This window comes from Centropristis striata, chromosome 24 (assembly GCF_030273125.1).
Source record: "Centropristis striata isolate RG_2023a ecotype Rhode Island chromosome 24, C.striata_1.0, whole genome shotgun sequence".
Classification (NCBI taxonomy): Eukaryota; Metazoa; Chordata; class Actinopteri; order Perciformes; family Serranidae; genus Centropristis; species Centropristis striata.
This window is the reverse complement of record NC_081540.1, coordinates 9,743,181-9,764,118: the sequence shown is the minus strand read 5'-3', so window position 1 is coordinate 9,764,118 and position 20,938 is coordinate 9,743,181.

The following is a 20,938-nucleotide window of genomic DNA, read 5'->3' as shown; positions in this document are numbered from 1 at the left end:
CTTTGGCGCTAACAAGGACCTGATTGAGCTCAATAATGGCACCGTTGAAGGCAGAAATGGCAGGCCGAGGCTGCTTCTCCCCTTTAAACACACACTCTCTCTGCACGACAGCACACGTTTAGTGGAAAGTGGCATGACAGATTTTAAGTGAAAACATGTATGAAAGCTGTGTTTCGCACGGGAAATGAAAGGTATATCATAAGCATCTATGACTGCTGGGAAATAAATGGAATGAGATGTCAAATGAATCAATCCGCCGATAGATGTCATACTTCACCATCACGCCTATCAGTTACCGCGTGTTTACACCTTTCTGTCTCATCAGGTTTTACCATCATTTTCAGATGGAGCTTTTTCCTATATTCCACATCCTTTTTTGAAATCTGAAGCTGACAAATTGACAGGCGCTTTCGCAAATTTCATCTCTCCTAATATTACAACCAGCTTGATGGAGAGATGGGATAACTAAGTGAAGGTCTGCAGAGAAAAATCACCAGAGGAGACGCAGAAATAGGGGCAATTATCATGAGTTAGAGAGACCGGGGAGCTGGTGATGGCACCCATCGAACCCCTGAGCGTTCGTTTAAATCTGCTTGATGAATGTGATGTGCTCTCCTCATCTATCCCCCCCCACCCTTCAGTCTGTCCATAGCAGTTAGACGGGATTGTTTACTATAACCTTGTAATCAACCTGGCTTGGTTGACAGCTCACCATTACCCCTGATAACAGGTCTGCTGCAATTTGGACCCCAAAGAAAATATATATATTAAAAAAAAAAGGACAAACACACAGAGAGAGAAACTGTGCAGGGCCTTTTCTGATGCCTTATTGATAGAGCGCTGGCCCTGTTATCTTTGTGCGTAATTTGTTTTCAAGAACTGTGATTTACATTTCAGTGGGATTACACCTTTTAATGCTACACGCGGGCGAGAAGTGGGCAGCCGTTGAATACTCCACATCTCCACCACAGGAGGAGGTGGGGGCAGAGGGACGAGGGAGGTGCTGTGTATGTGTGTGAAGGGGAAGGGGGGGTTCAAACGATGCATTTCCAAGTCCTCAAGTGGAGAGGATTACAATTACAATTAAAAATCAAAAGGCCTGTGTGTCCATCAAACGACTGCCCATAACCCTTTGTGTACCTACTGCCAAATAATTGTGGCTAGTGGAGGGTTGGCAGATGCAAAACGCTTTCCAGCTTAATTGTGGTGTATTACCAGAGCTTGTTCATCGGGATATTATGCAATAAGTGTTATTTCAGGCAAGAATGCAGGTTCTAAATGGCATGCTAATGTGAGTCTCTTGGCAGCATGTTAAAGAAAATCCATGCATCACCATTAAAACAACAGCGGGGCCAGTGGCAAAGTTCAATCACTCTGTTTTGGATATCGCCTTGATGTAGTACAACAAGTTCAGCTCAACTCCAGCTGCCACAGAGAGACTTTACACAGGTAGAGGAGCGTTTGTAAAAGAAAACAGCCGATAGAGAAACCTGCAGTTACCTCTGCAGAAATATTAAATGATTTACCTTCAAAATGTGGCCGTGTGAAAGTGTCTAAAAATATTCTAATCTTTCTAAAAAAAAGTTGTTATCATTATATTTGTCCAAACAAATGTACCTTTAGTTGTACCAGGCATTAAAATGAACAAGAAATTGAAAAAAATGGTCTAATATTTTTTTCCATGACTGTATATGGATGAATAGCAGTTACCTCTCAGAAATATTAAATGCTTTTCCTTCAAAATGTGGCCGTGTGAAAGTGTCTAAAGATATTCTAATCTTTCTAAAAAAAAAAAAAGTAGAATAGAGAAACTGAATGACACATATTTGCTGAATTTGTTAAAATAATTCAGAGGCCAGTAAAGAGAAGAACTGACTGAACCCAGCACGTGTTACAAGCCTTTTCCTCTTTCTATAGCTGACAGAAATATTTACCTTTAACTCTAGTCTACAGCAGTGATTCTCAACCAAGAGTTCTTGTACTTTAAGGTGAAAAATTGGAAATTATGATTTAATTAAGTGAATAAAATGGCTGTAACAGTTTGGAACTCTCGAAAAAAAATAGTAAGCAAGCACAGCAGTTTAAACAGTTGGCTAAAAGTAACAAATAAATGGTAGAAATTGTAATTAAAAGTAATGACTAAACAGTTGAAATTACTAGCTGATATTAATTTAATAAATGGTTGAAATAGTATAGCCCAATTCTAGGCTATTTACATAACAGTTAATATAACATTAACAAGCTGACATTCATGAAAAAACAGTTGAGTTAAAGTAATAAATGAACAATTTATTTAGCTAAAAGTACAGACTACAGTTCAAATAATTAACTCATAGTAATATATAAATGGTTAAAATATTTAGTTAAAAGGTAATAGATACAGTCATGGAAAAAAATATTAGACCACCCTTGTTTCCTTCAATGTCTTGTTCATTTTAATGTCTGGTACAACTAAAAGTACATTTGTTTGGACAAACAGTTCATAAGAGTTTAATTTAAGAGCTGATATCTTTTTTTATGGTTTTCGTGATAATGATTTTGGTTATTATGAAGAAAACCATGTTAAATGTCTAGATATCAGCTCTTAAATTAAACTCTTATGAGCTATTTTTGTTGTTATCATTATGTTTGTCCAAACAAATGTATGTTTAGTTGTACCAGGCATTAAAATGAACAAGAAATTGAAAAAAAAAGGGTGGTCTAATATTTTTTTCCATGACTGTATTTGGATGAATAGCCTAAAGATAAACAGTTTAAATAGTTAAAAGTGATTGATAAATGGTTGGAATAGTTAATTAAATGTAAACTGTCTTAAAAGTTCAAATAAGTAATGGATGTGGTTGAAATAGTTTGCTAAAAGTAACAGATAATAAGTTGAATTAAAGTACTGACTAAACTATTCAAGTAATAAGCCAAAAGTGATAAATAGTTGGATAAATGGTACGAAATGCCTAATAAATGGTTAAAACTGAATAATTATCTAAGTTGAAATTGAATGTAATGAATAAATGGTTGATTCAGCCTCACCACCAGTGTAGCAGGCCTAGGATAAATCATGGTTACTGCTGAAACTTCATTGAAAATAGTGGTGAAATATGAGCATTTTAATTTCCTGTTCATAAATAAGAGTTTCCACTGGTAGCTCCAGTAGTTTCTGCCCTGCTTTTCTACTTCCACCAGCACTGTGCACAGCGCCAGCACACCACCCCCTTACACGCATCTTAATCATGTGCATTATTTCAGTAATTCAGATCACAACATTTTACATAATTCTTTGTTTATTCATTTTCTCTGACAGTCAGTGAAATTATGTAAAACACGCTCTCAATGGCACTCGGTGTGTGTAATAGAATGCAGATTTCATGTTATTCTAACACGTTTGCTTACTTGGAGGCAAAGTGTCCCATTTAAATGAGAATTACACTTAAATGTCACATGGGTTTATCTAAATTTATAAACAGTGCATTTATTACATTAAATTTGGTGAATCCTAAACATGGATTGCGGGAGCTGGAATAAGAGACATGCTCCGAGGGTTATGACTTACTAATGCCTATTTAAATTGTAAACGCTTCCTTTCTTTCTGTTTTATTTACCCACCATTCTCTCCCCCAAGATGACATGGCACCTGAAGAATTGCTCTTTGAATTTTTCCCAGCGAGGCTGCCATTGAGACCGAGAGAAACATCATTTGCTTTTGTTGAATTAATTCACTCATTAGCTGGCAGTTTGAAACCTGCAGCTCCTTGAAAAAGGGCTGAGATAATACCATTTCTGCCATTCATACTAGCCCACTGTCTCCTGATAGCCGGCAATCTATTGCCTAATAATTTTCTGGCCCAAATTATAATACAGGAATCCTCATTCAGGGGAGGTAAAAAGGTGTGAATGCAATTGTGAATGGAGAGCGAAAGAGCCCCTCAAATGTCTTTTTTTTCTTTCAGAATGGCAGCAAAACAAGGAGATTGTAGGGGAGAGGGAAACTCGTTTACCTCATCAGTGGCCTTTGTGCGCCTTGAGTCAGCTTTCTGAGGGGAACATGTTTGAACTCAATCATCACTGGCTGTGCAGGGACATAAAATAGTCCCAATACATTACAAACATTATTAAAATATACATCCTCCTTTTAGATATTTAAAAAAGCAGATTAAATAGTGTTTTCATTTTTAATGAATGAGCTAAAAAGAGAGTTTTTTTTACTGAATGTACAATCTAATAACATCCCCCTGTCCCATGCATTACCGCGCACGGCCTGCCTTGTATTTCATACACACACACAGAATTGTTTCCATATGGGACTGCAATATAATAGCAATAGGGTACATTAGATCTCTTCCATACAGATGTTCACCTCAATTTTCTGCAGCAGTTTGGTCCATCTGTGTTAACAGTGAGCTGCTTAGCACACGCCTGTGTGAAGGGAGGCATATCAAGCATATGGACATTTTACAAAAGGTTACCCTGCATAAATTAGGTTGAATGGCAATCTGTTGAGAAGAGGTGGCTCACTGTGAGCACTAGGTGGTTTCGGAGCAAATATGGATAATAAAAGCATCTGGTTTTATGGCCGTTTATTAGAGTGGCCAGCACAAAATAACTATCCCTTATTTTTTTTCATATTGACCAACTGCTAAATTAAACCTCTAATTAAGCATCTGGGAATGTTGCAATAACAACTACTTCCCTTCAGTAGTTTTTGATTTTGATGACAAACATTTATTTTCAATATCAGCTCTCCACATATTTAGATTTGAGGGATTTTCACTAATAAAAGTGGTTAAAAAAAGGTGTAAAAATTTAAATAAACTAGGAAAATAAAAATATCTGTGCCTAAATCATTTGTTTTATTTGATAATTTTCAGTCAAGTATTATTAGATCACAAGAACAATTTAAAAAAACAACAGAAATGTTAAATTTGATAAGTTCTCAGTATGATTTAGCAGCCACAACTTGCTGATATTTCATAAGAGAATCAATATATTCAGGCGACAGTTGCACAGCAGGCCGGGCTTTAGATTTTTATCACATCTTAGAGTGACATCTAGTGGCCGTTCATGTCATGACACCAAAGTCCTACATGTTGTCCATAATGCACTACAGCTCTGATCAAGGTATTTCTAATATTTAATTCAAACCAAAACCCAATTTCCACCTTTTAGTGCTTAAAAATGAGTGTTTCTAAAGGAAAATATGCAAAATGATGAGTTCCTTGTGAAATGATTCTTTCTGTGGGGTCAGGGACATGTTAATGTTAATGCAACTTTAGATGCAATGCAATGAAATTAAGGATTTAACCTGCTACCATTTCCCTTCAGTTGAGAGCAATTGTTTGAACTCTAATTTCTCCTTCTTAATTGTTTTTTTCGTGCATCTTCTCCTTCAAACAGCTGCAGAGTTTCCCTGTAGGGCAAAGCACAAGTTCAATATTTGAAACCTGACACAAGTAGCACCCATCTGTTTTTCACCCTTAGTTCCTGTATCCCCTGATTACTATCTAATCAATCCAAAACACCCTTTAAAATCCCCCAAAACAACCCACAACTGCTGCACCGAAGCATCATGCTCGCCACCTTTTTCATACATCCACCAACGCCTCTAATGCATTCAGTCTAATCTGCCTATGTTTGCTCTCATGTGTGAGTTACCTTCATCATTGTGTGGGTGGTTAAGATTGATTAACAATAACAGCAGCTGACTAGGCAGGAATAATTTACCAAAAACAAAGCGTCTGTGAATCAAGACCTAGAGACAGAAGGAGGGGGAGACTGCGTTTCCTGTGTTGTGGCTAATTGAAGCTTTGTAACGCAGATCGGTAGGAGGGGGGGGTTCAAAGGCGATCGTCCGTCCAGCGACAACACACGGTTTTATTTCAGGAGGGTCCAGATCTTTGATGTGTGCTACTTCATCTGCTTTGATACGAGAGGTCACTGTTTGTGGTCAAGAGGGCTCACCGGACACTACAGGTCTGTCCAAAGGAGTCCGGGTCATAACAGGAAGAAGAGCAAGAACCAGACACGAGAGCGCTGAAGTGGAAGATTCATATTCATGCAGGATCACAAAACATGAACAGTAGCTGTTGAGACACAGAGCAGATGATTTAAGATCATCTTTTTATAAAATAAATAGACAGAGACAATGTGAGAGTGCCATAAACCTGCATTTTTTCTATTGGCCAGTAGGGGGCGACTCCACTGTTCACAAAAAGAAGTCCAATTGTATGTAAGTCTATGAGAGAATCACTTATTACCTCAGTACACATTATCCTAATACGTTTATGATCTCAATCAATAGTTTTAAGTCTTCTATAATACAGCATTATGTAAATTTTGTAAATTATAATTCCAATTAATATCAAATAGAGGATAAAGCAGGGTCAAATTTTGGGCATGGCTACTATTTGATTGACTTTTACTATTGTGCTTGGTTAATCAGGATCGAGGCATAAAAATAAATAAAATAAATAGACAGAGAAAATGTGGAAGTGCCATAAACCTGCATTCTTTCTTATGGCTAGAAGGGGGCGACTCCACTGTTCACAAAAATAAGTCCAATTGTATGTAAGTCTATGAGAGAATGGCCCCATTTCTCATTTATTACCTCAGTACACATTATCATAATGAGTTTATTATCTTAATGACTAGTTTTAGGTCTTCTTTAATCCAACATTATGTTATTTTTGTAAATTATGGTCCCAATTAAGGTCAGATAGATGATAAAGCAGGGTCGACTTTTGGGCATGGTTAATCAGGATACTGGCATAATAACGCGTATCCATTGCAATGTGTTGATTTAAAAAGCCATAAGCTTGTTTTAAGGTGTTGTTCATATTGTCTTCACAGGACTTTGACCCTTTCATGGAGTGTTTTTGGTGAATGAAAGTTAAATATTGGTCATGAAAAATGTCTTGTTGTACTAAAAGACACAATTTTGATTTTTTTGTTAGTTTTTCAGTCAAAGTTGGCATCCCAATTGATATCATGGTCAACAAGAATTAAAGATGCACCTCACTAGTAAGTCAGGGTTCGTGAACCGTCTCATCTACTTCTGGCTAGTGGTGGGAAAAGTATTGAAATCCCTTCAGTAAAAGTACTAATACAACACTGTGAAATTACTCCACTACAGGTTAAAGTCTTGCATTCAACTAACTTAAGTAAAAGTACAAAAGTATCAGCATCAAAATGAACTTAAAGTATCAAAAGTAAAAATACTCATTATGCAGAATGGACCCACTCAGGTTGTTTTATATATTCTAAATATATTATAACATTATTCGTGTTGATGCATTTATAGAAGCAGTGTTTTAATTTTGTAAAGACAGGGCTCAATTAATGACTTAATATACTGTTATAAGATTTAATTTAAAAAAAGTCTAATCATTTTAAATTCATCATGTTTTTTATGTTAAATCTCGACCTGAAAAGTAACCAAAGCTGTCAGCTAAATGTAGTGGAGTAAAAAGTACAATACTTGCCAAAAAATGTAGTGGAGTAGAAGTAAAAAGTTACATAAAATGGAAGTACTCAAGTACAGTACAAGTACCTCAAAATCGTACTTGAGTAAATGTACTTTAGTTACGTTTCACCACTGCTACTGGCTAAAAAAACCCCAGAAAACATGGTGATGACCCAAATGTCAAACTTGAGGCTTCAATGACCACAAACCAATGGCACCATGTTGGCTCCACCATCGTCTCTCATCACTCTATGGCCAATAAATTATTTGCCAAACATTTCACATCTTTTAAAACCAAACAAGAAACACCTGAATAACTTTTGTTAAACTTCCTCACTTTACAGTAGCCATCCAAACTGAAGGCACTGCTGTATGCATGTAACCATTTCCTCAAGCCTTCACAGGTGACCCGTATTGACCTGAGCTGAGTGATGCCAGCAACACATTGAGAGTTCGAGATAAAGATGCAGAAAGATGGATGCTCCTAGATTTACAATCCCTTCTCTTGTCTTTGGCAGAACTTATAACCCCCCGTCGAACGCTCGCTTCAGTTTTGTAGCAGCAGGGTAACAGCCCTTAACTCACCCGTCCAACGTCTTTTCATGGCCGGACCTTTTGTTCTTCAACATAAAAGGAGAAGGCTCTACATGGAAAGGCAGGGAGGCACTTTGAATAACATGCTGATCAATAAAGACCATCTAGCACGGAGGTAATGTCGGGTAATTTAGAGTGTGGGTCGTTGAAGTGTCATCGATAGTGCTCATAGTGAGAAAGGGTTCATGCAGTAGGTCATCCTCCTCTACGGCTCATTTGACCACGTAAAAGTGGAGGTGCAGTTATGTCAGGCCGCCAGTACAAATGCTCCCTTTGATGGGCTTCAAAGCTCGGTAGGAACTTCAGCATGAGCAGAGTGGAAGGTTGATGGTTTGAATCTTGAACCAGTGGTACAAATATGGTGGTAAATGTGAATCCCAGAACCCGGTAGTTGTCCAACCAACCATCTTTTTAAGGATGGTCGTTCAAAGGAAACCTTCCAACTCGATTATCTATAACGTTAACGATCAATTAATCAAGTAATCGCTAACTGCATAAATGGGAAAAAAAAAAAAAAATATATATATATATATATATATATATATACAGTACTATGCAAAAGCCTGATTTGATACTTTAAGGACCATAAATTTTAATATTTGGTCTGATTATAAGCTGCAGCATATTAATGCCTATGGGTTGGGAATGAGACGTTTAGAAATTACAAATGGAGTGTTTGGGTGTCAACAAACTTTTGGTCATGTAGTGTGTAGGAATGGGCGTTTGGAAGAAACCTGCCAACACGATTATCTATGACGTTAATGATCAATTAGTCAATTAATCGATGCATGAATACATGGGCAAAATAAAAGTTATACAGTACTGTGCAAAAGCCTGTTTTGATAACGGATGCTTTTATTTTGAAAGGACGAAAAGAGACTTGATCCTGTCAATAGTAAAACTAACTCAACTGAGATTATACTGTAAAGATAACGTCAAGGAGTCCAATGTTTTATGTTTTAGCCCCCAAAGAGGCATCAGGTTAGTTTTCACAGTAATCTTGCATATTTAAGTGTGTTTTGTGTTTAAATAAGTTTTGAAAAAAAAAAATGTAACCTAGTAATTCATGCTAGCAAGGTTTGATACAGTAGGCTAGTTTTGCTCAAATTAATTACTTATACTAATAATTTATAACTGTTATTGCAACTTTCAGTTTGCAAACTGTAGCTTTATCCAACTTAATTCTCAGATCATTGGCTTATTGACATACATCTGCAGAACTGAACACTGATACTGATACGCAGTCAGAGATAAAATTAAAATAAAAAAATACACAAATCGATTAAAAAATCCACGTGATCGACGTTGATACGTCTGAGCGTTAGATAAAGACAAACAATTTCATTTTTATAACTCCATAAATTTGAAAATAGTCAGCCATGAAAAAAACAAACAATGTTCACAATATTTTTAGGGAATATAATCTTTTAAGTAAAGCTTTTTTGAATGATAACTCATCTGTAAAAAAAAAAAAAATCCTTCAGAATATGATATGAAAATACTGGAAAGTTTTCTCAAAGTATGAGAATAAGATATGTTTAGTAAAATTCCACTGAGACACTAGAGATGTATAGGGTACAAATTATCTGACAGAAATCACCATAAAACTTCCCCAGTTGATTATTTATATTGATATTATTGTTTTGTTGCTATCATGTTGTAGGTCACCCTCTTTTTTATATTACAGTTTTTTATTCGTATTAGAGGATATTTGTATTAGAGGTTTTCTGAAATGTTTTTAAATAGCGTGAAAACATTTATGCACATTTTTGTGTTTGCATCAAAGCTTTTCTCTTCAAAATGCACATAGAAATTAATTGATGGAAACAATTTCAATTCAGCAAATGTCTTGACAGCTGATTGCTTTCAGAGGTTTTAAAGAACTGGCCATGCTTTAATGCCGTGACCTCTACAACCCTGATGAAAAATAAGAAGTTTGGAATGGCGTGTAAAACAATACCAACAAAATGCATCAACGTCTGAATGAGCATATATATTAGAAGTGGGGGAAAAAATCGATACAGCATAGTATAGCACAATATCGATTCATGGCCGCCATGTATCGATATTTACCGTTCTGATGGACCACCGTTTTCGCCGTTCAGAGGTCGTAGCGGGCTCACTTTTAGGAATATACTGTCATATAAAACTAGAAGATCTAAGGAATCTATAGGCACCAAGTATGTGATATATCTATATATATGATATCGTGTCTGGAAGTTGTTAAACTTCGCTGCAAAAGTTAGGCTATTTTTCATATTTCATGATGTTTCAAGATTTTCAAAGTGGTCATGTGACCTCTGACCTCATGCTATCTCAATGAAAATAGGCTCTCTGGGTTCCCACAAGTCTCCTCTTTACATACATCAGGGTTCATACACTTTAGCAGTGGTCAAATTCAAGCATTTTTCAAGGACTTTCAAGGTCAATTTTCAAGCTTTTCCAGTATCTTACTCCTGTTGTAAATTGTATGTTTTAGATGAGTACTTACATACTAAAAGGGGGAGATTCCACTGAACCATACCAACAGCGATGGTGTTACACTTTTAGGAGGAACGGTCTTCATTTCAGATAGGCTACTCATTATTTTTTACATTGAACATGTGATTATCTATAGTCTATAGATGGATATAGTCAGATTGCAAGAGAAATACAGTAAGAATTTCAAGCATTTACAAGCACTTTATCCAAAATACAAGCACTTTTTAAACCTTGAAAATACAACATTTAAATTCAAGCATTTTCGAGGATTTCAAGCACCCGTACGAACCCTGATACATGCCTGTCCCTCAAATCAGAACTGATAATTTTCTCTTATTTGACAAAACGATTCTTGAATTTCATTTTGTGGACACAAAATACAGTGAAATCGTTAAATCGCAATATATTGTATCGCAACACTCACCAAATGCTTAAAATCGCAATAATATCGCATCGTGACTCAAGTATTGGGATAAATTCGTATTGCTGATTCTAGTATATATTTACAAAAAAAAATAAAAGTTTACAAGTTTCAGCAATTAAATGTAGGTCACGAAGGTTTTGCAAATCATCGCATCCTGATTTTACCACAGCGTCCCAACTTTTTGGGAATGGGGGCTGGAAGGGGAACAGTGCAGCGTGGTGAAAATAAATGTTGTAGTTTTTCCCTAAAATCTAAAAGTCACACTCAGTCTGCAGGCCTCACAGAGGAAAGGTCTGCTGAGTAGAGAGGATATCAGCGTTATCTCCTGCTCCTTTCACTCTCCCCATGATGAGCTGTGCTGCAGAGTGTGTTGTTGCCTAATTCCCTCTAACTACAGCCCTGTGTAATCACATACCCCAATTAACCACCTCGGCTCCCCGTTTCCTGCATGGTGCACGCCGCCCCGTCTTCTCGCCACACCGCGTAATTAGCTTTCATCTGAAAATGAAAAGAAAGGAGCACCTCAGCAATTGTGCAGCCACTCTTCTCTTTCTCCCCCGTCTCTACCCATCTCTCTAGCACTCTACTCCTCATATCATAATGGCCTGCAATTTCAATCAGATGGATTTTTATCGCTGACACTAAGAAGAATTGGCCCTCATCCTAGTCCCTCCTTCCACCACCCCCAAACAAGCAACCCGCCTCATTTGATAGCTTCTGCTTGTGAGACAGCTATCAAGGAGAGCCCTTGTTGTGACTGGGAGGTCTTAGTTTGATATTTACAAAGGATTCAATTCCCTTTTGTGCATGTGTGTGGCATAATAGAAGGATCGGGTTCGACACGCTCCGTCAAGGTGTAGCACTGATTCGTTTAAAGCCACTGGAATTGGAAAAGGACAAAATGATTTAATTGGAGATTTATGTTTTTATCATTTTGTTGGTTGCATGAGATTGTTGTGAGATTAGGAAATTTGCTTAACCCTTTGATGCACAACATATGGACAACCCTTCTAATACACACATGGGTGAAAAATGACTCATTCATCCAAATTTGATTAAAATTAAATGACCTAATACTATAATATAATATATACAGTACAGGCCAAAAGTTTGGACACACCTTCTCATTCAATGTTTTTCCTTTATTTTCATGACTATTGACATTGTGATTCATCAAAACTATTAATGAACACATGTGGAATTATGTACGTAACAAAAAAGTGTGAAATAACTGAAAACATGTCTTATATTCTAGTAAGCAAAGGGTGGCTACTTTGAGGAATCTAAAATACAAGACATGTTTTCAGTTATTTCACACTTTTTTTGTTAAGTACATAATTCCATATGTGTTCATTCATAGTTTTGATGCCTTCAGTGAGAATCTACAATGTAAATAGTCATGAAAATAAAGAAAAATGCATTGAATGAGAAAGTGTGTCCAAGCTTTTGGCCTGTACTGTATACTAATAGTAATTTGTTTCAAATAGTTACTTTCCGCACTCATATGTTTAATATATTTAACATGTTTATGTATCATTTTGTCACACATACACTGTATCTGGAAGGTTTTCACTTTTTCCACATATTTTTTTGTTTCAGCCTTATTCCAAAATTGATTTAATTAATTTTCCTTAAAATTATACACACAATACCCCATAATGAAATGTTTGACCCATGTTGTGCATTAGAAGAGTAGTGATACAAAAAGGGTTTTTATTCAAAAAGTAAGAAATGAAAACAAAAAATAGGATGTTTGATCATCAAAAACAAGTTGATTTAGGAAAACCTGGAATATTAAATGATGAAATTAATTTATTGCAAAGATATAGAAAATTAAAAACTCAGTCGGTCTCTTTAGACCCATGTTGTGCATCAAAGGGTTAAGCATGTTTTTTTGGCCATATGTCGTCCATTCAGTTTACACTGTAAAAAATGTTTGTAGAAATTACAGTAAAACACTGTCAAACTGCATCAGCAATAGGGCATAAAATTAAAAATGGAATATCACCGTAGTAGATGCTTTTAATTACCAAAAATCAAGGAATAGTAGAATACTTTTAAACATAGTTTTTTTTCATGTAATGTTAAGGGAGAAATACCATAATGTCACAAGGACACAAATACCCTAAAAATAAGTCTAAATTACAGTTTTTGCTGATATTTACATTTAAATTAACAGTAGAGAACCCTCTCACTGTATTTTTTACAGTGAAGTTCTGGCAACCACAGCTGCTGGTATTTCATTGTAAAGTAAACAGATTTTTTTTTTTTTTACAGTGTATAGTTATATTGGTGCTCTGGTCCTTTAATTTCAACTAAAAACATCTTAAATATTGTTGAAAGATCACCAAGTGACATAATCCAACACTATAACTATGATGATTTTCATGAAAAATATTGCTGAATATTGATTATGTGCAAGTTAAGTGCTGACAGAAAACCTTGTTTTAGTGGAAACATAACAAATGCATATTCAAATGAACATCTACAGTGCAAAATGTATCAGTAATATGTATGTAATCAATCCAAAAACATCATATACGATAGTTAAAAAACTGTAGTGTATTTTTACTTTCCATACTAAGTAGAAGGGCTAATATTACTATTACTTTTACTTGAATGAGGTTTTCAATGCAGGAATTTTAGTATTGATTGTTTGATGTTGATCGGATCTGAATACTTCTTCCACCACTGATATAGATAACTAATTATGCAAAGGCGGGAAAAAAAACAAAATCAATGCATTGGGTATTATTTTCACCTTAACAGCTCATTTGCAAGTCTTGCTTAATGATCTGTAGATTTTTTCGTATAAGCCTTTTTTAATGCTCCATGAAAGCAAGCTGCATTTTTTTAGTCTGGTAGCATAGAATAACAAGTGAATAGGTGAGTTAGATAACACAGATTGCAGTTGACATGCAAAATTCCTGTTTTCTAACCAAACCATATTCAATTTTAGGCCCATTTTATGCTAAATTTGACATTTGATATCAGTACAGTAAACTTGTGTTGACCTCAACTTCGGTGCAACTTGCTCGCAGCTGAAATTAAAAAGTTTGTCACTTAGTAAGACTCTTGCAGCTCGCTGGTAGCGCGAGGCTTCCCTGCAGAGGAAAATAGAGATGATATCATTAGGAACTTTCAGCAGCATGAGTGCTCCTCACAGGTACAGTGGTAATGTGACACGAACAGCACACTTAGGTGTCATCGGAAACAGTTCCAGCCCGGTGAATCATTGTTCAGTCATACAAGTGAGCAGCCCTGCTAACGATACAGCTCTGACATTTAACATGTAATAAGGTGTCTGAGACGGGTCTGCTTCAGAGGGGATTTGCAGGTGGAACCAACTGAAGACCTTTTAGTTGGAGAAACATGGCCGTGTGAATTCCTGGTTCTCGCTGCTCTTCTTCTCACTTCGTTCTCGCTGTCTCTCTAGCCCACCATCCCCCTCCTCTGCCTCTCACCCTGTTTGTTCTCTTATCTCTCCTTGTCCTGAACGAATCGATGAGGCGCTCGTTAGCCCAGGGATGTTCATTGGCGAGCGCTTGCTCAGAGAAGAGATTGGTGCACTGTGCACTTAAACAAACACTTGAATGAAATCAGCAGCCCGGCATGGACAAATGTCTCCTGGTGGATCTATGACTCATGTAGGTCAAATACTGTCATTTTAGTTTGGATCTTTTGCTCTAATGGCGATAATACTGAAACTGAATTTACATCACTAGATATTGTTTAGTTGTTGAAGTTTTTTGAGGTTTGCATGAAAATGTCTTCAGTGCAGTTGGAAAACCACAGAAGAAGAGGAGTCTTCAGCTGTCTGAGCATAGCATTGCATTGTGCTTATCAGAAAAAATATAATATAATATAATATGATAATATAATAATTCTACTCCTCAAAGAATTGTCACTAGCACTTATTGATGCACTAATTATTATTGCACTACCTTGATTGTTTGTTTTTACTCTTCCTGTAAGTCGCTTTGGATAAAAGCTAAATGACTAAATGTAAATGTAAATGTAATATTTAGTACTATTTTGTACAAACTACAGTAAAGTTCTGGCAACCACAGCTGCCCGTACAGATTTTTAAAATTTTATTTTACAGTGTATAGGTATTTTGGTGCTTTGGTCCTTTATTTTCAGCATAAAAACATCTTAAATATTGTTGAAAGGTCACCAAGTGACATAATCCAACACTGTAACTATGATGATTTTCCTGAAAAATATTGCTGAATATTGATTATGTGCAAGTTAAGTGCTGACAGAAAACCTTGTTTTAGTGGAAACATAACAAATGCATATTCAAATGAGCATCTACAGTGCAAAACATCATATACGATAGTAAAAAAACATATACTGTCAAATTAGTTTGGATCTTTTGCTCTAATGGCGATACTCTACTGAAACTGAATTTACATCACTGGATATTGTTTAGTTTTTGAAGTTTTTTGAGGTTCGCATGAAAATGTCTTCAGTGCAGTTGGAAAACCACAGAATAAGAGGAGTCTTCAGCTCTCTGAGCATAGCATTGCATTGTGCTTATCAGAAATAATATTTAGTGTGTTCACCATCAATTTTTATTTCCTCATTTAGGATGTGTTACTGCCTATGGTTTAAATTTTGCCAAGGGTGATTTCTTTTTAAATTATGGCATCGAGCTCCACTGTTTCTATAATGTGTTTTTTAATACATTTTGTAGGCAAAATAAAGACACAAAGACCCGTAAGGACAAAACCCTCAACGTCCTCTTCTGTCTCTTCGCTTTTGCCATAATGTCTATAGAGTCTGCTAAACTGGAGTCCATTGTCCTGACTCCCTCACCAGTATCCCCCCTCCTGCATAGGCCTGGAAACCTTCTTCTCCCTACGGTCCAAAGTGTCTTTACTAGCGGTGTAAACACCAACACTGCCCCAGTGCTCTGAGCAGTCCTGTCAGTACGGCTAGCAGACAGTAGCTAAAATGACTTACTTTAGCAACAAACAAAATGTTAAATCCATTAGAAAAGTCGAGGCAGAGCACCCAGAGGACATCAGACAGAAGACTGGAAAAACACTTTGTCGATAATATGACGCCTCTTGGTGTGCTAGCACCGTATATACATAGTAGAGTTCAGGGCGTGAAGTGGCATCGTTCTATTGATAAACAAAAAAGTAGTCACATAATGTTGCTTTATATGGTTAAAATTCTAAAAATGAATGAATATTTAGTGTTTGACTACATTTGTTTAAAAGCTTTAACTCATATATTCTACAATTCTACAATGTCTGTGGAATTTATGGCACTTTTTTTTGTCTTCTAAAGACATCAGAGCAACTTTTTTTAAAGGGATGCAAACGGGTTAACTTCCTCCTAAGAAGAAGAAAAAACAGGTGGTTGGAGATCATGATGAAGCAGATTTGTCACATTTCATTAAAACAATGTTTTTCACTCACTCGCCATTTCACATGAGTGGAGCTGGCTTGCAGGCTCTCTTACAAACTAAATATCGCTTCATCAACAGAGGAGGGGGGGCGAATACGTGAGAGGCAGTCAGAGCATGAATATGTATTCGAAAGTTGAGGGGAAGAAGTGTTTATATGATCATTTGTTATTTCAACACAATTTCCACTGAATAATGTTTCCATTTGGGTAGATAATAACACTCACAAACTTTTTACAAGTACAGAAGTGATCTGCAGTCGTAGTGATCAAGAGCAGACATGGACAGATGGACACGAGTATCCGGAGACACAAACTGCACTGCTTCTGATGTCATTACTTTCTTAACTAAATGAAAAACAATGCAAGTAAACATATTAATGCAATCGATACGCTCTTTCAGTTTCAATAGATTGTGTTTGCAATGCATTCATTTTTCATTTCTCTCTTGTCATATAATTTATACAGTGGCTCGCCATATCTGCTGCACTTTTGGAGAGCAAAATCTATTTACACGGTGTGTGTAGGAGGATTGATCTCGAGCCGTTAGCCTTTGATATCATTCAATCGACACTGAGTAAGTGGGATGCACATGTAGAGGAGGGCTTTTTATCCTTATCTTTTAAGTCGGTCCAAATGTGACATTTTGGGTCTTTTTGAGAGGTACAGAACAGCTGGTCGCCTCGTGCATCTTACTGATGCTCAGCTCCCAGGGTGCTTCTTATTGATGCACGGCTCTGTATGGCGACTTCTTCGGTCCTCACGTTTGTTTATCGAAAACAAGATTAAATTGAAAGTGGGAGTGAATTAGAATAAGCACTCCTACCCTGATCTGCTGAATACTGACCTTGGTTTACACACAAAGGAAATACAAGCCAGAATAAGAGAAGCATCAACAAAACTGTCAGTCATATATACACAGAGTGCTACTTAGTAGGCCAAACATGAGCAGATTATGAGACAATGTCCCCCTGGGCACAGACATGTAAAAGGACCACGACTTTGTGGTCATTTTGTATGTCTTTGTAGTTGTTTTTGTCTATTTGTGGCATTTTTTTACTTCTTTATAGTCGTTTTGTGTCTCTTTGTAGTCATTCTGGGCATCTTGTAGTTGATTTGTTTACCTTTGTGTGTCTCTTTGTCATCATTTTGTGTGTCTTTGTAGTTATTTGTGTCTTTTTGTGGCCCTTTTGCTTCTTTATAGTTGTTTTGTTTACCTTTGTGGTCATTTTGTGTGTCTTTGTAGTTGTTTTGTGTCTCTTTGTGGTCATTTTGTGTGTCTTTGTAGTTCTTTGTGTCTTTTTGTGGCCCTTTTACTTCTTTATAGTTGTTTTGTTTACCTTTGTAGTCATTTTGCGTGTCTTTGTAGTTGTTTTGTGTCTCTTAGTGGTCATTTTGTGTCTCCTTGTAGTTCTTTGTGTCTTTTTGTGGCCTTTTTACTTCTTTATAGTTGTTGTGTTTACCTTTGTGGTCATTTTGTGTGTCTTTGTATTTTTTTTTTTTTTTTTTGTGGCCCTTTTACTTCTTAATAGTTGTTTTGTTTATCTGTATGGTCATTTTGTGTGTCTTTGTAGTCGCTTGTGTCTTTTTGTGCCCTTTTTACTTTTTTATAGTTGTTTTGTTTACCTTTGTGGTCATTTTGTGTGTCTTTTCATAGTTGTTTTGTGTCTCTTTACAGGAATTTTGTGTCCCTTAGTAATTTTTTGGAGTATTTCTGTAGTTCTTTTGATGTAAGCCGAGAGAAGGTCATGTGTTCGGTTTGTGTGTGGATCTGTCAGTGTGTCCGTAGCTGTCTGTGGCTACTCTTAAATACTACTCAACCAAGCGGCCTAATATGTTGTGTGTGCACTGATGACTGCAGGACCTCTTTTGGTTTCAGAGATCAACCATTTTTGGCTGTTTCCTAACTCCTTCTGCCTGTATGGGCCACAAGTTTTCCACAAAATGACAAAACAAGACTAACCTTGTCTAGTGCAGTCCACTAGTGCCATGCAACCGATTAAATACGCCAAAATTAACCATCAACCCGCCCCTAAAACTGCCAGCTTTAATTGTTAGGGCTGAAACATGGTGACTGAGCACCAGGGCACTGTCCAAGGTGCTGATCCTGCTGCTGGGAGCGACAACCCACCACCCACATTACTGGGCTAAATAAAGAGACAAATAGGTGTTTGTTTTTTTGTTGTTGAATAGCAGCAAAAATGGGAAACCTTTCATTAAAGACACAAAGACACTGTGTCTCTTTCAATCTCTCTCTCTGTCTTTCAAAGTACACAACCCATTAACATGTATACAAGAAAGGGCTGGGCGATATATCTATATGAAATATATCAACATATTTTTAAATGTGATATGGAATTAGACCATATCGCATATATCAATATAGTTCAATTTGTTTCTTTCTTTATATATAAATGCTGCCCTTACTAGGGTTTGTCATATTTGGTTCTTTTGTAATATTTGTTACTTGTTTATCATATAAATATATTTATTTGGAAAAAGATTGGCCTATTTTATTTCATAGGCTACTTTTTAAAGATATTTTTGTATTCAAATGTGCACTTTATGGAGCTTTAATTTTTTTAAAAAGGTACTCCTGTTGTTATACAGTATTTATGTTCACTTAAAAAATTTTTTTCAATAAAACTACTTGTGTCATATTTGGCTTTGACTTTGACTGGATATTTGCGCTCATTTTGCGATAAAAATATCAAGATATATATATCGTATATCGATATTCAGCCTAAATATATCAGGATATGACTTTTGGTCCATATCGCTAAATGTCTCATACCAAACCCATAGGCATTCATGAACATGGTCTCACAGGAATCCGTGAAATAGCCACAGATTCGCTTAACTCAAAATCCGTGGAATAGCCACGGAATCACTCAAATTTCCGTGAAACTGACACGGATTTCGCTACAATGCAAGTTAATGACAGTCATATCCCGTGGCTATTCGTGTTCCAAGTCACGTGACTTTCAAGGTCCCGGTGGTCAGAACAAAAAACATGGCGGACAGTTCTCTCATTTTTAGTGAAAAAAAAAGTTTCTGCATAAAAATGGATTTTGATCACATTTGTAGCAAGAAATATACGTTTTATTTTCTAAATATTCACTCAGTGAATGTACATAATCACTTTGTATGTTGGAATAGCCACGGGATATGACTGTCATTAACTTGCATTGTAGCCAAATCCGTGTCAGTTTCACGGAAATTTGAGTGATTCCGTGGCTATTCCACAGATTTTGAGTTAAGCGAATCCGTGGCTATTTCACGGATTCCTGTGAGACCATGTTGGCATTCATATGCTGCAGCTTATAATCACACCAAATTTTCATATATATGGTCCTTAACTCATAAGAACCCAGACCCAGTAATCTTTAAAGGAAAATATACCACAGACCAAGTGGACCACATAGAACACATTTATGATGTTTTAAAAAAAATACTACACCTAATTATCAGATCTGTGATGTGACATAAACGTTACATTGGGCGTTTATGGTATTTGTGTTCATAATATTTCTTGTTTTAAAATAAATAAACTAGACATTTTGTTCTTACAGAAACACAAATTTGACTTTTTCTTTGCATCTCCACAATATCTCAAAATTGAGACATTAATAATGCTGTTTAACACTAAATTATCACAAATTTTCAGATTAGTTTTTCAGTAACAACTTAATGATAAATAAAAAACAAATAACCATTTGCCTTTTTGTTTGCATCTCCATAACATATAACAAAATTGTGACAGGAAATATGGTCAGAACAAGTTAAATGCAATACAGGACACCCTATTAATGGGTTAGACTTGTTAAATGGGTTTAATCTTAGATTCTAGACAATTTAAAGTGTTTGTTACAAGGGTGTCACCATGGGTTCTTATGGGTTAAAGTATCAATACATCACAACCAATCATTCAGTGTCCAAGAAACTGTTGAAATGTTTTTGTTCTGCCTTGTAATCTCAGTTTCCCATGAAGGTTTCTAGCACTGGGGCTCAAACTCTACCTGTAGCTACAGCGAATGTCTTTTCTGGGCCTGCAGCCAGCATCATGGCAAGTAACAGACCCTCAAATCGACACAGCCTTGGCACCGGAGTGACGGCAACCCCTCTTGCCTATGAGTTCTGCATACAGAGGAAGGGCTTATCCTCTTAATAAATAAACCTGGAACCTAAAATCACAGGAACACAGGAGGGATCACTGGTGCACTGCACGGCGCTCCCCTCCTCTCCTCTCCGTCATAGAGGGATTATCCCTTTCACTTAGTGCGCACGCCGCTAATTTCTCCTGCCAAGTTCAACTCCCAGAATGCACCAGGGAGATTGGCTGTCTCTGCTTCTTTTCTTTCTTTCTCCTCTCTCCTTGTTGCCAGTCTTTCACTTGCTCCTTCACTCTATCCCCTCCCCTCCACACCTGGCTCCCTGACTTGTTTTATCTCTCTGCTGGTGGGAACACAAACCCCAGTGATTCTTTCTCCTCATCCTCTTCTTTGATGATGTTTTACAAATTCACTTGGCAGGCTACAGACCCGTCTTCCTGGGACTGGAGGCTGCAC